The sequence below is a fragment of the Crotalus tigris genome, unplaced genomic scaffold (genome assembly GCF_016545835.1).
Source record: "Crotalus tigris isolate CLP2741 ecotype Arizona unplaced genomic scaffold, ASM1654583v1 scf7180000018256.244077, whole genome shotgun sequence".
In the NCBI taxonomy this organism is placed as follows: domain Eukaryota; kingdom Metazoa; phylum Chordata; class Lepidosauria; order Squamata; family Viperidae; genus Crotalus; species Crotalus tigris.
The window spans coordinates 196,707-202,706 of record NW_024096907.1 but is presented as its reverse complement, the minus strand read 5'-3'; positions in this window follow the sequence as shown (position 1 = coordinate 202,706).

Genomic DNA, 6,000 nt, shown 5'->3' with positions numbered 1-6,000 from the left:
CACTTTCCATTTGCACTGACAAATGTATGATGAATTTATCCATATTTATTAATATGTATCACTACCTTGGGGGTCAGCTGGCTGGTCAGACCTTCTTCCTATCTCCCTCTCCTCTCTCTTTTTCTTCCCTGCCTGCTGGGCTATCCTTCCACAATTTTTTCTTCCCTCTCTCTTCTTTCTACATCCCCTTCTCTTTCTCTGTTGAGTTTTTTCCCTCTCCCGCCAAAACCTCCTCTTTTTATATTCTCTTCTCTCTCCCCTCCTCCTTTTCTCGTCGGTGCACCTCCAGCTGATTCCTCTCAAGGCTGCGCTTCTCCATCTTTCTCCATCCCTTTCTTTCCCCCTTTTTTTCCCTCTCCCTTTCCCCCCAAAACCTCTTTTTATATCATTTCCTCTCTCCCTCCCTCCTCCTCTTCGGTGCAGCTATGCACTGTTTCCAGAAGCGCCAATCAGCTGGAGCCTGGCATTGTCCTGGGGCTTCTGCTGAGCCCTGACAGCCCTGCAGAAGTGCCAATCAGCTTGTAGCTGTGCATGCCGATCCTGGGGCTTCTGCTGAGCCCTGACAGCCCTGCAGCTCCAGCTGTCTCTCCCTCAGGCTTGCGTGGTGCTGCCGCTGCTTCAGCTCATTCCCCTCCCTCACTACACTTGTCTAGGATGGTCAGGTACCACCTGCCCGGTGCCAAAGTACCACAATGGTGCAAGTACCACTGATTGAAAAGCCCTGAGCTAGTCGATTGGCCATAGGATATGCTAATCGAGTGATTCTAAAATGGCCTGAATAATGAGATCTTCTACATCTGCCTCTCTGGGGTTCACCATAAACCCTCCACAAATGGTAGATCCTAGCTGATGTAATAGAAATAGACTTTGCCAGATATCATGGCCACACCAGTTAAGATGGTCCTTTCCCATGTAAAAGAAGAAAGGAACAGAAGGAAGTCCCAAAGCTGGGAAGAAGAGAACAGAGCTCGCATTGCCTCTCCAACAGTTGTTTTCACTGTGGCAAGGAAAGGCAGCCGACTGATGAGCATCCGATCAGCACCCAGCCCCACACAGCGAGGAAGCAAGGATCCCACAAAACTACAAGAAATGGCCTTAAAGGGAGTAGAAGTCATTAAATTCACCCTAGCATCTGGCGATGGTAAGGGAACTCTGACCAAATACCCCAACCCAGGAGCAAACAGCAATAGTGGGGTGATTTACCAATCCCTTCATAATTCCCCCCCATAATTCCCATAACAATACCAATCGAATTAATTGTACCATCCTTGGAGTATAAGGAGAACTTGATTGCATTATCGGACTCAGGCTGAACAGGTGCCTGGTCAGTTCTGTCATAGTGGAAAAACTGGAAGGAAATAAAAGTCAGGGAACTAAAAGTCCCTGTGGCATTCTGCCAGCTGGAAGTTCAGGAGCATCTGAAGCACAATTTTTATCCCCACAACTAAAAAAACTTGAGGATTTCTTCTTCATCTTTAAATATGAAGATGGAGCCCCATGAACAAACCCTCAGTTTTATAGTGGCTCCAGGCATGGACATAGTGTTGAACTTACCATGCCTGCTAAAATGGAATCTCTCTGTAAATAGGAGGAGGTATATATTAAAAATTAGATAGAGATCAGCTGAGGGAGAACTGAAAGGACAGTTGAACTCATAGCACCACGTGCTGCTCATTAAGAAAATGAAAGAGGAAGTTGCTGTGGCAGCTCATGAACAAAGGCAGACCCTTAAATCCCCAAAGAGTATTTGAAAGGGAATCTGACACATTTCCCTGTCATCTCTCCACAGACTGCTCTATAGAAATAGCACCAGGGGACAAATTGCCTAAGCCTAAACTGAATTCCAGGATGCCAAGAGAATTAGATGAGTTCTGAGTCTTTATAGACAAGAGCTTGATGTGGGACTTTATCTAACCAGCAAAGCCATGCTTGGTGGCACTTGTATTATTCTGGGAGAGAAAAGATGGATCCCTCTACCTGTGCATAAATTATCATGGGCTAATGTCATCTGCTGTATGCAAAACTCTCTAAGTGTGAGTTCCACGAAGACAAAATTGACTACTTGGGCTATCGTATTTCCCATGAGGGGATTGAGATGGATCCCAAGAAGGTGCAAGCAGTGCTAGAGTGGAGGACCCCATGCACCCAGAAGCAGCTCCAAAGCTTCCTGGGGTTCACAAACTTTTATGGCAATTTATCCCATCATTTGCCCAAATAACATTGCCTATCACTAACCATTTAAAGACCAAAGCTGAGCCAACCCTTCAAATGGACTATAGAATGCCAAGCAGCGTTCAAAAGACTAAAACAGCTATTGGCAGCCAAACCTATGCTGAAGCACTCTGACCCAAACACTCCATTTGTAATTCAGGCCAATGCCAGTGATGTGACAGTTGGGGCTGTCCTACTCCAGAAAAACAAACGGGGCACTGCAACCATGCACTTTCATCTCTAAGAAAATAACCGAGGTTGAGTGAGGGTGGGCAATCTGGGAAAAGAAAGCATACACTGTACAGTTGATCCTACTTACATGGAGACATTTTTAAAGGGTAGTAAAAACCTCTTCAAGGTGTGAACAGATCGTAAGAACCTAGAAGCCTTGAAAACAAGTGCAATGGGCTCAATATATCAACCAATTTAACTTCACATTACCTTCCTGAGGGAAAAAATTTCTAGCTGATGCCCTCTCTCGGCTGCCTCTATACAAAAATGCGAGAACTGAAGCCAGCTGGCCGCCCTGCTATCACTAGAGCTCAGAAAAAAGTCATCCCCCAGATAGCTGACGATCTAATAGCAATATTGAAAGAGGGTTTGATAAAGATGAATGGTTAAAAACCCCCAAATTGATTGTACCATGCAGGATGGGCTTCCTTGAATTGGTTCCAGAGAACCAATGCAGCCAGATTAAAAAATGGCTATGCTCTTTGGATTTGTGGAAACCCTGCATTTGGTTAAGTGACAATTTTGGTGGCCTTCCTTGAAAACAGACATTATCAGTTGCCCCTTATGCTTCTCAGCCAAGGGACAACCAGGGAAGACTCCTGGCCTCCTGCAGCCAATGGCAAAACCCCAAGCACCCTGAAAGGAAATCACTATGAATTTTATAGTGAAACTACCAGAAAGTTCTGGGAATACGATGATCTGGGTCATCACCGACCTATTCTCTAAACAAGTACACTTTATACCACAGCCCAAAATTCCTTCAGCACGTACGCTAGCCAAGTTATACTCAATACTGGGGAAGATTCTGGAAAAGATAAACAAACAACGAATCAGCAAACACCTAGAGGCAAACAAAATCACTACTAAAAGCCAACATAACTTTGTCAAAAACAGATCATGCCAGACAAACCTTATTGCATTCTTTGACCAAGTGACAAAATTAGTGGATCAGAGGAATGCTGCGGATATAATTTACTTGGACTTCAGTAAGGCTTTTGATAAAGTAGATTACAACCTACTGCTCGATAAGATAGAAAAATGTGGGTTAGACAACATCACCACCAAATGGATTCGTAGCTGGCTGACCGGCTGTACTCAGCGTGTGGTCCTCAATGGAACTGCATCCACATGGAGGGAAGTGTGTAGTGGGGTGCCCCAGGGCTCTGTTCTGGCCCAGTGCTCTTCAACATCTTCATCAATGATTTGGACGAGGGAATAGATGGGGAACTCTTCCGCTTCTGTTGTTTTTTGGGTTGTAGATTCTTTAGTTGCAATCAAGGTTTGGTTGTCTAGATTTTCAGTACATTGTACTTGTTGTTCTTTAAAGTCCTCTATTTTGGTATTAATTTCTTCCACTTCTGTTATTTTTTAATTATAAGTTCTTTGGTTGCAATCAGGGTTTTGCTTTGTAGATTTAAGCTGGTGCTTTTATCTTTCAGTCTAGCTTTAATTATCTCAGTTTCAAGAATTTTTTCAAGTATAAGTTTGTAATTAAGTGAAATTTGTTGCTGGTCTTCCTCCATTTCTGATGTGGTTATAGATAGTCCTTTAGTGAAAATTATTTATTAAACGAAAGTCAGTAAATATTCATCTCCACAGTCCTAAAAAGCAATTTCACCGCCCAGCTGTTCTCTCAGCTTTTAATCTCTTTTAGATAACACCAAGGACAGATCTGGGCTATGAGCAGATCTGTCCTTGCTGTATTCACTTGCTGTACCAAGTTTCACTTGCTGTACCAAGTTTCACCACAAAATGTCCTCAATAGCATTTAAAATCTTTTTCAAACCCCAGGGTAGGTTTTTATCCAGTTTAAGTTCTTTTCCATCTTTTTTTACAAGTAAATAGAGTAGCAAATCCCTGTGAAAGTAGGAACTTTTTGGGTCCCAAAATATCAAAAAGAAACAAATCCAATTATTTAGTAGATCTTTTCAAGGCTTAATTCCCCTTAGGTAGTTGGATGCCATCATTTTAGAGGGTGGGAGGAACACGTTCCCTTCCCTCTCTCCTCACAGGGGGAAGAAATTTCAAGAAGCTTTTTACAGGAAAAATACTTAGGGTAGAAAGAAGGTAGGATCTCACCCAATTCCTCCGCGGTGCTTTATAAGTGCTTGTTAGTAATTTTGGCCTCAGCTGGTAGCGGCTTGGTGATGGGCCATGTTAATGGGCGATCTTTTCCCCATCAGTTCAAAGAGTTGCCTGGGATCAAACGGGAGGGATGCCGCCCTTCCACGATCGCCTGGGAGTCCTCTTCACGTGCGTTGCTCATTCACAAATTCCATAACAAATACCCTGACAAACCCCACTGATACCCAAATGACACTCTAACCATTTCTCTTATTTTTCTGTTTCAGGACTAAGCTGCTTTTCAAGGGGAGGCACAATGTCAGCTCTGCCTCCCTTGAGCTTTGCTTCACATTGATGGCATCCTGTCATAAAAAGAGGGATGGGAAGATGGAGAGGAAACACTGAGAAGGGGATGACAGGAATCAGACGTGCCAATCCGAAACAATAGTTGAGAGATGCAAGGACATAAGCATGAAAATGGATTGCAAATATCCATTGAAACGGTACCAAATATTGGGACTGTTACCAAAATTTCTACTTTGCATACAATTAGACACTGACCAGATGACTGGGGGGGGGAGGACCTGGGAGACGGGAAGTTTACATAGGAATATTCACACCTGGCTTTGCTTTTGTTGTAACCACTTGGCTTTAATAAGAGTATATCTTTTCTCTACTAATGGAGTCAAGGGTCTTTCTTTCCTAAAAGCCCAAGCTGGGACAGGGCTGACACATTCTTTTTCTCAGGTTTGATTGGGTAGAAGTTATCCTCAATGACCCAGTTGCCTTCATGGCTTTTGCACTTGATTTTTAGGAAGGCATTTGAACGTTGCCAATGTCAAGGAAGGTTCTACCTTCCATGTACAAAAGACCCAGCAGCATCTTTGACCTCAAACACATCTTTGGCAGCATACAAGATCTCAACCTTTAGTTCATCATATTGCAAAGCAAGAGGAAGCTGGAGTGGGGAGAGGCTGGATGTCCAGGCTGATATATCAAATCTGCGGTATCAATAATGTGGCTGGTAGATTGTGGCTGGAATGGACTCTTTATGAGACCCATTGCGTAATCCCTGTTTATAGGCCCAGTTCTTGGACCCCAATCAAAATTCTGGCTTTGTTTTATCTGCTGCTCATATTTTCTTGCATGCAATATAGTCACCTCTTCATTAAGTTGACCCAACTCTTGGAATCCTTGTGCCCATATGTGTGGGTTGTTGAAATGGCTGGGTAGTGCCCAGTCTTGGCTACCCATTGAACTCTCTAAACCAACTCGAGTGCATGGGCCTTGGCAATTTCTTGCACAAGGTCAGTATCCTGGCCCACATAGAATAAATGCTTCCCTCTCCACGTAAGACAGGCTGTATAACTGAAATGAACAGATAGAAGAAGATTACTTTATTCACAGGTATTCTCAATCAATAACTCACAGTTATAGCTGAGATGCTTCCGGAATACTGTCGCAATCAGAATCCATTTCATTAGTAAAAAGTTA